We start from the raw sequence: 11,078 nt of genomic DNA, 5'->3' as shown, positions 1-11,078 counted from the left end.
CTAACTTCAAAGGGCCAGTACATTTTGCCTCCAGTGGAGATCTCACCTTAAAATTTCCTGATCAACGTGAACCTGATCAGTTATGTTCCTTACAATCTGTCCTGGACCTAAAAGCGGAAGTTCAACAAAAGTTCCCTAATTGGATGGAGATGCCTGCAAATTTGGGGGCTACTTCTGACAGGATGCCTGCAAATTTGGGGGCTACTTCTGACAGTGTTCACATGAGAAGAATAAAAAAATGCAAACCTATAAAGATTCAGATAGATGTAGCTAAACCTCTCCCTAGGTTTCCTCAACAGCTATTAAAGCCTGCGGTCATACAAGGTCCCATAGCTATTGTAGAAGACCTAATTGCCCAGGAGGTAATCATTCGTGTACTCGTCCCTGCAGCATGCCAATCTTGCCTGGTTGGAAACCTGGCAGGATGGCGATTTGTCCAGGACTTGGGAGCTGTTAATAAAAATAGTTTTCCCCTGTTTTCCTGTTGTTCCAAACCTAGCCACCCTTGTGTCACAAGCTTGAACTGAGTTGAAATGGTTTACAGTTGGAGACCTTTGTTCACCTTTCTTCAGCATCCCGGAGACCCAACAGCCAATATCTACATGGCTTTACTTGGAACAATCAACAATATACCTGCACTTTTATGCCTCAAGGGTTCACTGGGACTCCTTCTTTTTTCCTCCCAAGTACTTCACCAAGATTTAAGTACCCTCTAGTTCCCTGAGAAATCAGCCTTTTTACCATATGGAGATAACCTCCTGCTGTACTCAGCTACTGTAAAGGTTCCATAAGGCATTCATAAAAGATTCCATTTATTTGCTGCAACAGTTAGCTGAGAAAGAACAAAGGAAAAATTACAATTATCCGTAGACGCTGTTCATTACCTAGGACGTAATCTAAGCACTGAAGGAATTCAGCTATCTCCAGAGAGAATTAGGCTGATACAGGAACTTCCTAGACTCACAACTAAGTGCTAGCATTGTGGATTTCTAGGTTTAGCTGGTTATTGCAAGCTCTAGGTTCCAAATTTTTCTGTTACCTCTTCCACTCTGTGAACTTATTAAAGATTTAGTTCCTGAATCCTTTGCTTGGGAAGATAAACATAAGCAGGTTTTTATAAGGCTAAAACAAGCACTGCAAGAACTGCCTGCCTTAGGGTTACCCAAATGATCAGGTTCAGGTTGATCCGGAAACTTTTTTTTTTTTTTTTTGCGGTACGCGGGCCTCTCACTGTTGTGGCCTCTCCCGTTGCGGAGCACAGGCTCCGGACACGCAAGCTCAGCGGCCATGGCTCACGGGCCCAGCCGCTCTGCGGCATGTGGGATCTTCCCGGACCGGGGCACGAACCCGTGTCCCCTGCATCAGCAGGTGAACTGTCAACCACTGCGCCACCAGGGAAGCCCGATCCGGATACTTTAAGGTGAGATCTCCACTGGAGGCAAAGTATATTAGCCCTTTTAAGTTCGAAAAGAGATCTCTACTTAATAGATTAACTTTAGGTTATTCAAAACCTTTTCCTTTATTTGTGCATGAAAGGCATAATCAGGCCGCGCAGAACTGTGTGAGCATGGTAGTAAACACAGGCCTATTGCCTGTTATAGCATACAACTTGATTCAGTTGCTTTTGCCTGTCTCAGGTGTCCTAAGGTTATAGCCACAACTGCAAATTTAGTGGAAGCCTTGGCAGATTTGACTCTAGAAAATGAAGTTTATTTGCAAACTCCACACCTTGTCCACAGTCTTCTTAACGCTGAATTGACAACATTTCTCTGCAAGTATCACTGGATTAACTTCCTGTGAAATCCTGCTTTCACCACCTAATCTTTAAACGTCACACCGTTCTCAGTCCTGCTACACTACTACCTCTGCCTCACAAAGGTGAGGGCCGTGACTGCCAGGTAACAGTGTCCCATGGGAATTCCCTGGGAGTCCATTGGTTAGGACTCCGAGCTTCCACTGCAGGGAGCGCGGGTTGGATCTCTGGTCGAGGAACTACGATCCCACGAGCCACTTGGCGCGGCCCAAAACAAAAAGAAAACAAACAAACAGAAAACAGTGTCCCACTTTGTGACACCGTGTCCTGAGTAAAGATGTTACCAAGTCCAAGCTTGCTCTGCTTGCCGCACGACAGGCCATAAATCGGAGATGAGGTGTTGAGGCAAGGAATATGACTTTATTCAGAAAGCCAGCAGACCGAGAAGATGGCAGAGTAAAGTCTCAAAATAACCATCTTATCGGGGTTTGGGTGCCAGTTTCTTTTATAATACAGAGATGGGGAGGAGATGAGGAGGTAAAGTAAGAAGGCCATAAGTTGTGCGAATAGCCCCTGGAATGGCCAGCCTCGGGGAGGAGATGTGTTAATTTCTTCTTAATTGTAGCCATCCACAGGTGGAAGGAGTCCATGAGGGACAGGGTTCCCCGAGGCAGGCCATTATGTACAGGTACAGACAGTATCCTTGTAGTGAACAAAAGCAGCAGAAGGCAAAGGTTAAAGTAAAAGGAACAGATCCCATGTGGAGTCTGATTTGGCTCCTCCCTGTTACAATTCCCTACTGTCAATGTCCATTCCACAGTCTTGTGGATAAAAGGGGGTGACGGCCCTTCTAATTGCTTCATCAGATGGATCTTTCCGGGAGTGTCCACCATTGGTGCCGGTGTTCCAAATGTTGGGTTTTTGGTTTTTTTGTTCCTCTCTGGAAAGTGTGTCCTTTACACCTGTAGCCTTAAAAAAATATTCTCAGCCTAAAAGTTGAGAGTTACGACCTCTTTGATGGGAATTTTGAGGGCTTCAAGCCTGGGAGGCAGCATCTCAAGTTAAGGAATTCAGCACTTTTCCATGTACGGGAAGATGCAAGGGTCTGGGCTCACTGAAATCAGTCATTTGATATGTACCTTAGCTGGCTGGGGCCTGTGTCCTATATTCTCATATCCTGAGTTTCGTCAGGGCTCACCGGCTCACGTTGGGGGGCTGCAGTCGCTAATGACTGATGTGTCAGGAAATATTCCATTTCTCAGATCCTCTCCTCTTGGTCAGGATTTTGACCAATATTTGGGAGACGTTTCAGGATCAAATTTTGTCCCACGGCGCTGGGAGGCTCATCCCAGGTCAGGGGAGAATTCTTGATATGCCACTCCAGGTGCTAGTTTTTGGATTAGGCCCTATTGCTAATTAAAGATCTTCTGGATCCTCTATCTAATTATGATCCAGGAGACATTTTCCCTTGTTGCTTCCTCCTGTACCTAGAATCACACTATTACAATTATTTCATGTTATAGATGTGGTCTATTTTCTCAAGATGTTTAGCCATTGAAGTATTGTTGGAGGCCTGGTTCCATACTGGGTACTGTAAGAGACGCCAGTCTTATAAAGTAGACAGGATATAAGTAATGCAGCTAGTAACGTTAACAAAGACACAGTACAGCAGGGAGACACAAAGAGCAAACAATCTGGAAACAAAGAACAATGATCAGTATAACTACTTGTAATCCAATTGCAATAGCGAGCGACCAGAGGTACCATAACTGATTTAGTGAGCCATCCGCTGTTTCAGTGTACCAGCAGTGCGTACTTAGATGTGCATGGCTTAATCTTTGGGACAAGCATATGCTACTGGCAGGATCACCCAGGTAGAGAGAAAAAGATAAGTGTTTCAATTCTGCTTACAAGGGTATAATTTAACAAATGACTGTAAATCATAATGAGTTGAAGGGGAGCGTTTTGCTTACACCTGGAAAACACAGAGTTAAAACAGTCATTTTTCAGATAGAAACCATAAAAATTATAACCATAATTATAACCAAAATTATAACCATAAGTATAACCCTTTTACCCAGGCATGTGCAACTAATCGTTTTTGTTAACAGCTTTATGAAGCCATCAGGTTTCCCATTAGAATTCTTCAAGTTCTTACCCAGTTCACCTTTATGGTTTGAAAATCAGAAACTTGTATTTATGCAAAGGTCCTTTCTATAAATCTTCTTGGAGAGGAAGCATTTTTGCAAAGGCATCAGAGTGAAACCATGACTGTGTACAATGGTGAAAGACTTAAGAAGGCACGTTTCAATCTGATTACAGTGCAATTGAGAAAGTAACGTGGTTACTGCGGTGACATGCAACACTTTCAGACAATAAAGAGAATTCTGACTGGTAACATTTTACCAGGACATACCAGATTTTAGGAACTCCATATAATCTGTAGAATACTTGTGTCATTTGGCATACAATAGAACCTAAGAAGATTTATTGCTTATTTGACAACACTTCCTGTGTCATTCAACCTAATTAGTTAATATCTCTCTTTGGGGTGTTTCAGGGGCCCTTTGAAGCACCCCAAAGTTAGCTAGAGGTCAAAGGAACTTCATTATAATTTGATTTGGGAAGTTTTGTCAAAAAAATAAGAAAAGGGTTTAAAACAGATAGGATCCCATGTCACTGTGAAACAATAGTTATTCACTTAGCCAAAGTAACAATAAAAGATTTCAAAGGCAAGTACAGAACAGATCTCTTAAAAGGTAGAAAAACTTAAAATCTGGTATCAAAGGCAGTCCAAAATCTTAAGAAACCTTGTCTTCTTAACAGAGAGAAAAGCGAAATTCAAATTGTGCACCAGCTTACTTTTAAAATGTATTTACTCAATTAAACTTATTTTAAACTTAGTCCTGACCACGTACAGAACTCTTTTTTTCAGGGTCCACTTTCCATAAACCTTCTGTCACTTACTTTAGCACAATTCTGACTTTCAAGTGGTCAAATATCTGGAGAGAATTATTTTAGATAGACCTTCCTAAAAGATAAGTATTTTAAAAAGTTCACCTAAAGCTTTTACCTCATTTGCATTTTCTTTCCTTAAAAGTTTCTTCACATCAAGTTATTTCCTTGCTGACAAATTTGCAACAGATATAACAAGATTTTATTTAGCTTATATTAAACCTAGGCACAATAAAAGTATTATACTTAATGTTGATGACTCTAACAGCATGTCTATATTAATTAGATCAACAAACGAACGTTAATACCAGGTCTTAATTAATACTGACTATTTCCCAGTTCACATGAACCTGAAGCTCATTTAGCTCAGTTTCTCTTGTATTTAGAATAGTTTGGTGTGTAAGTGCTTACTTTTCTTTAAGCCAGTTAAATAGAGCTCATCCACAAATCAACCTCAGCAATGTTATCCAAAGACAAAGACACATACAAGGACACAAACATACAGAGACGTCATGGTTGTCATTTCAGAATTTCAGCACTGAGTCAGGTACAGCCATGTGAAGCCCATCAGTTTAGAAAAAGAGGTTGGATTCAAATTAGGTTTCTGGCAGATGGAACAAATCCAACTCACTTGTCTAGATGGCTGAATTTTTACAGAAAAGACACTTAGGTTTTTTATTTATCCTTGATAAGTCAGTTTCTAAATTACTTTACCCTCTTTCAAAAAGGTGCATTTTAGAAAGATGGCAGAGATGAGAGTTCCTGAGAAGACCAGAAAGGACATTTGCATCTCAAAGATACAGGCAAGTTTTTCCTAGGATGACTTTGTTTCCCCTTTGTTTAATATTTACAAGTCTCTTAAGATAAACAGGGAGGGTTTGGGGAGTGGTATCTATTGGAGAGTCAATCAACTCGTTCCCCACTGTCAAAGTTCCCTGGGGCTCCTGTGGGGAAATTAGAATCGGACGCCTCAAGGCCAAGGGAGTCCCCTGGCCTCTTATAGGATGTCCGCACAAGGGAACTTGCCCTGCTGTGGATGTGGCTCCCAGTCCAAATTGGGTGGCTTGTGGCGTCTTAGATGGTGATACTAAATCAGGCTCCTGTCCTCTGGGGGTTAACACAGAAACTTCTATTTGATCCCCGTGGGTAGGGGAAACAGGAGGTGGTGAATATGATGGCGGCATGGGGGGAGGGTGGGCAGGTGGAACAACTGCCGGTGCAGCTTGCTGTTTTGCAAAACACTTCTAACTGCGAGATCCTATAAAAATTGAGTGAGCCATTTAGGGGCTACCGCCCTTGTGATCCTATATTTTGGGTCCACACCCTATTACAATAGTATACATGTCTTTCTTAGTCATAGGCTCAGGGCTATGTTACACCCATTTATCTACTATAGGCCCCAAAGGGCTCTCCTTCAGGGTTGATGGAGTATTTCCCATTTTGTACACCCAAACGCAAAAGACGCAAACAAATTCTGGCATCAGTGCACACAAAACCAAGACCAAGACCAAGGAACCAGTTCCCAAATCGGTTCTGAGGGGGTGTAGTGGTGTAGAGAGCAGCCGTCTGGTGCAGAAGCCCACAGGCAGCTAGGAGGAACTGTGTTAGTCCAAAGGGTCCGGGACACATAGTCCATTCTCAGCCCAGAAGGAGCAGCCAGGGGGAACCAGTGGGAGGGCTTGACTAATTGAGCTTTGTGCCTGCTATAAAGCTTATTGTTTAGCTCTTGGCCAGTAAACTATGGAGGGTTTGTACGTGGCTGCATAAATGGGTCTAAGAATGATGGACAAGTGTGGTATTCGTTGCCTCCAAAGTGTGGAGAGACCTAAGTAAGATGTGTTGGGCTTGCTATAGTGTGTTGGGGGGCTGAATAGTTAACAGCTGAGGTTTAGCTGCAAAAGGAATTTTCTGGCTTTTAGAGGATCAGTTAATGCCCAGAAATTTAATAGTTGTGGACAGCCCTTGAATTTTATGTGGGGCAATAAATAGCCCACCTGTATGTTATAGATGGGTCACCAACCATGTTAGGGCCTTGTGCACCAGTCTCCTGAGGGGCTCTGGATTAGAACCTCAGTATAGTGCCAGACGGTGCAAGGGGACCCCAGGTCTTGCCAGCAAAGACTGTGGGCAATAGCTGGGCTGTTAAGATAGCCAGTAGGCAGACAGGTTAAAACATACTGGGTGCCTTCTGAAGTAAAAGTAGACTGCAGCTGGGACTCCTTAATAACTGGTACTGAATAGAACATAACAGCTAGATTGTCACAGCAAAGTAATTCCCTGGAGCCCTTTGGATATCCTTAATGAACTGGACAATGTTGGAAATGGGAGCCTTAATAGTGGGGAGCAGCACTTATATTTCAGTAGTTGATTATAAGTCACCACTCATTAATAGCAGGCTTTAATAGCAGCCAAATGGGGAAATTGAAAAGGAGAAATGGTGTGTTTAATGACTTCTTCTTTTCATAAATTCTGAATTATGGGCTGCAATCCCACAGCCCCCTGTCATACATGTTATTGGGGGATATTTACTGTCTTAGGTGGCAGTCTTATGGGCTCCCAGTTTCAGCTTCCACCAGGAAGGCCAGGAATTTGGGTTTGTTCCAAATGGCGTTGCAGTACATCAAGGCATCCATAGCTGTAACGGGAAAGGGTAGGGCCAAAGGGGCTACCACCACTAAAAGATTTTTAATAAAGATTGTTTCAATAGTGACATTCAATGGAAGTTGAATGCTTTCTACTCCCCTGACTACTATGCCTTGTAATCTAAAGTGTGGCCCTTGCTTATAATTGGAGGGGTTCCCAGGAGGCACTGTAATTTGAGCTCCCGTTGTCAATGAGAGCCATAAGAAAATTTGTTTATGTGTGTCCCAAGGAAAATTAGAGAAGTATATGGGCAAGTGTCCCAGAGGAGGGCCACGCTCCAGGGATCTGCCAGGTCCCTAAGGCAGAGGCGTTGGCAGAGGTCAGGGTAGAGGATTCGGAGAGGTGACGGCTACCCATCACTCCAGTCTCCGGAAGAGTCTGCAGCACCTGAGCAAAAATTTCTAACTTGTGCTTGGGCGGTCTCAAGTTGACATCATTAGGGACCCCCATCTCCAGAGCTGCCAATACAGGGAGGTCTGTTAGTCATCTCATGAAGGATGGAGCTGTGTGATGGCACCACCCCTTGGTGGAGCTCAGTAAGGGTCCCAGAAGTCCCTATATCCCTTAAGGGTCCTTTGCTGGGTTCCTGGCCAATGGGGCAGCGGGGCCCATGTGCCTTTACTGGCAAGCGAGATTTGGGGCTTCCGAAAACTTATCTTTTTCGTATCCAGATACAGCATGGATGCAGTCCCACGCCTGTTGGACTGTATCTGACGTTTCTTTGAATCGTAACAGCGTGGCTCTACAATTAGGGGGAGCACCCTTCTCCCCCTTCCCTTGGACAAATGTTTTCTAGAAAAATTTGCCTTTCAACCATGGTATAGTTACATGTCTCTGTTTCTTGTTCATGCTGGTCATCTGATGTTTTGGTTCAATGGATGGTGACAGGGAACACCTGGAATGGAGTTTCCTCTTCCTGACTCATACGCTGCCACTTCCTGTTTAGGGTGTCCCAGTCAGCCTGGGTGGGGTCAAGGGATGACTTGCAACAGCAGCAAGAAATGCAGCAACATAGGAGGCACTTACCTCAGCGGCATTTGCCCGTTCAGGGTACCGTGATGCCCCTGGTACAGCTGCCTCTATCATCGGTTAGGGCTGTGTGGGGAACTCTTGGATGTATGTTTAGGGCATAGGATGGTTTGGGGTAATAGTAAAGCTGTGTAGAGACTGTGTATGTGTGATCTGGGGAGAGATGAGGGGCATGAGTGCCTTTGTGAGTGTACGGTTGGTGTAGCATGGTGTGGCTGGGTGGTGGGCTGCTTCTGGGTGTTTTGAGGCTATGTGTGCAGGCATTTGAGAAGAGGTAGGGGTGTGCATTTTAATGCTCTGTGTGTTGGATCTGTGTGTATTCAGAGTGCAGGGGTTATACACATGCTCATCCTGTAGGGTAAGACTCCAGGGAGTGTATTTTTGATGTGGAGGAATTTGCAGAGATTGGGGTTGTCAGTGTAAATTGGGGCTGCTAGCTGTGTGTGTATAATCAGGGGGTATGACAGAGGCGGTTTATAGTATCTCAAGAGGGAGATGGGTGTATGTTTGTATTGGGGGTGTGAGGTCATGATGTGTTCTGGGGGGAGTATTTAGGAGAAGGTTGGAAACATTGTGTCTCTCTGATGGTATTTTGTGTTTGTCTCAGCTTCTGAGGCATTGTACATACGTGGATGTTGACAGCTGTGTGCGGACTGTATGTGTTCTACTTGGATTTGGGGGGTTGTGTCTTCTATTAAGAAGTCTGTGAGTTTGGTTTGAATATATTTGGCTATTGTTGAAGGGTTTGTGTGTTTGCATTGAGGGGTTATATGGGGTTGGGTGGATTTTTGTGGGGTATGAGGATTTAGGTGTTTGATTATCAGGGGCCGTTGGGGGTGTGTTTTTGTATTCAAGACTGTGGCTGTGATTTTATTGGGTTTTGTAGTGCATGTATATTGGAGCAGGAGGGTTCTGGGCACACAGTCAGGCATTTGCTCATAAGTAGGGAGTTTGTGTGTTTGAGGATGTTTGGAGCTCTGTGGGGCTCTGTGATTGTGGCACAGGTGACTGTGGGCAGGTGGAGTGTGTGTTGGGCTGGAAGGGAAACTCGAGGGCCTGTTGGGGACTGTGAGGCACCCATGTGAACTCCCACGTGGACTGACCTTTGTTCCTTCTGATCTTCTGTGGCTTGTCCGCATCCTGATCTTCTGTGGCATCTACTCCCCTGGAATGGTCAGCGATCCTCTGCTCATTCTTAGCCAGATGAGTCAGGAAATGTCACTTCCTCTGGCAGCTGGATGTGCCTCTTGCAAGTGAGTGGTCCTGGAGTCCAGGGTGCAGGACTGGTGGACAGATGCAGAGTGAAGCTGATTCCCCCATGAGCCCTCTCCTCAGTGAGGTGGCCAGGAGGTCAGGGCTGTATCTCCAGAAGGTCAGACCTGGCCAGTCCTCTCTAGAATGTGCTGGAGCGGCCAACTCGTTGAACGCACCCTGCCAGGAGATAAACAGACCCTGAGGACAATTCCTAAGGGAGAAGTCTATACCTACCCATCTTCCACTTTCTCCTTTGGATGGCCTCTACCACAAGGTAAAAGCTAAGCCCCCTCACACGGCCTTTCTTGGCCTGGTCTTACTGAGCGGCCAGTCTCTCCCCACATCCTGGCTCACTATGGGCCCTCTGGTGATACCAGCAAGAGGGCTCCCTGCATGTCAGTTCTCACCTCCTTCCCTTGGCCCATGCTGCCCTTGCTGTTTGTCCTGCTCTTACTCTCCCAAGGCTGTTATGTTAAGTCACCCTGTCCAGGTAGGAAGGATCCACTGAAAATGCACATTTGAATAATTACTGCATCACCTGAGTCTCTAGCATGTACCAGGCACTATGACGCTTGCCAAATCCCTAAAAACCCCACAAAGCGGATATGCTATTAGTTGAACTTCGCAGGTGATGAAGCTGAGGTTCAGAGGTGAGCAACCATGACCAAGTACCCTGTATGTACCAGAATATCAATCAGACTGGTCAACGTATCCAATAAAGCCAAACATTAGTCTGATCAGTACGCCTAGATGCAAGGCTGTAAAGGCGCAAAATATGTCCCAGCACGAGAAAGAGCAGTGCCAAGTACCCCAGCAAAGAAGCAGCGTTCATATCTTGCTTTCTTAATCGAAATAACTGCACATCAACCCACAATTTCCTACTCTGTTAATAGGAGAAAAATACCAATGTGCGTTGTCCTGTAAAACTACCTTAAAAGAATATGTATGATCCTGAGTGCTTTAGTAATGACCCCAAATCACCATCATGAAGTTGGGATACTTCTTAAAACACTGCAAGTCTTACACACTGGCATATAGAATCTGTAAAGTCAGTTCTTTGGGTAATGATGGTAGATAGAAGTGGCCCAGAAGGACAGAAGACAGAAAATAGAGCAGAAACTATTTGTCCAGAGGTGACAATGGGTCATAGCCAAGGTTCAAGCATTACGAGGGAGGTGGTGAAAATAGTAATGGGCATAGAGTGTAATAAGTCAAGGATATCTAATGTAGTTTCTAATGAATGTTTGTGAAAGACATATAACTAAAAAGATAATAGGCTGGGAGGTGAAATAATACAAAACATTTGATATATTTTTTACAAGGATAAAAGAAGATAGAAATGAACATTAAAGAAGTAGGTCTTTAGAAATAGAAATAGAATATAGAAAAACTATAAGATGGTTACTAACCTCACAATATGATGAGGCAACTTAGATTTATTTTG

At 44.2% G+C, this 11,078-nt stretch overlaps 1 long non-coding RNA gene across 1 annotated transcript in view; it reads left to right on the top strand.

Moving 5' to 3' along the window:
* Nucleotides 1–1,650: 1,650 nt before the first annotated feature.
* The window catches only part of LOC308609762, a 35,229-nt gene continuing 25,801 nt past the window's right edge, over nt 1,651–11,078 (top strand). Inside the window, exons 1-2 of the long non-coding RNA XR_014014342.1 lie at nt 1,651–1,878; nt 5,437–5,511. This is a non-coding gene — a long non-coding RNA (uncharacterized lncRNA). The remainder of the gene's footprint in view (nt 1,879–5,436; nt 5,512–11,078) is intronic.

This window comes from Mesoplodon bidens, assembly GCF_964165515.1.
Source record: "Mesoplodon bidens genome assembly, contig: HAP1_SCAFFOLD_146, whole genome shotgun sequence".
NCBI classification, from domain to species: Eukaryota; Metazoa; Chordata; class Mammalia; order Artiodactyla; family Ziphiidae; genus Mesoplodon; species Mesoplodon bidens.
Note: the sequence above shows the minus strand (reverse complement) of the source record. Positions and strands in the feature narration are given on the sequence as shown.